The sequence below is a fragment of the Phoca vitulina genome, unplaced genomic scaffold, assembly GCF_004348235.1.
Source record: "Phoca vitulina isolate PV1807 unplaced genomic scaffold, GSC_HSeal_1.0 scaffold15, whole genome shotgun sequence".
Classification (NCBI taxonomy): domain Eukaryota; kingdom Metazoa; phylum Chordata; class Mammalia; order Carnivora; family Phocidae; genus Phoca; species Phoca vitulina.
In genome coordinates this window covers 32,670,938-32,671,298 of record NW_022589718.1, presented here as the reverse complement: position 1 = coordinate 32,671,298, position 361 = coordinate 32,670,938, and the positions used below count along the sequence as shown (strand labels likewise).

At 34.1% G+C, this 361-nt stretch overlaps 1 protein-coding gene across 1 annotated transcript in view; it reads right to left on the bottom strand.

Annotated features, from left to right (window-relative positions):
* VEGFC (vascular endothelial growth factor C) overlaps positions 1-361 on the bottom strand; it is a 102,320-nt gene that overhangs the window by 34,143 nt on the left and 67,816 nt on the right. The gene's annotated exons all lie outside the window — the stretch shown is intronic.

The following is a 361-nucleotide window of genomic DNA, read 5'->3' as shown; positions in this document are numbered from 1 at the left end:
AAAAAAAAAAAAAAAAAAAAATCCCGGACCAAACCTTAAGGTAAGTTTCTTGGTTATTATTTCAAAAGGTTCACATCTAATATGATGGGACTTTACAGGTAACTCAAAATACCTGAGATTTATAGTGTCAGAATATTTTCTTTGCTTTCCAAATGGACACAATGAGTATGCTCAGAGTGTTGGCTTATTTCAATATTAAACGCTGTTGTACAGAACACACGTTTTGTCCCACATTTTGAACTTGTGGTTTGTGCCGTAGCTCTTTTTTTTTTTTTTTTTAAGATTTTTTTTTTTTTTTTTTTTTTGAGAGGAAGGAGAGAGAGAGAGCACAAGAGAGGGGGGAGGGTCAGAGGGAGAAGCA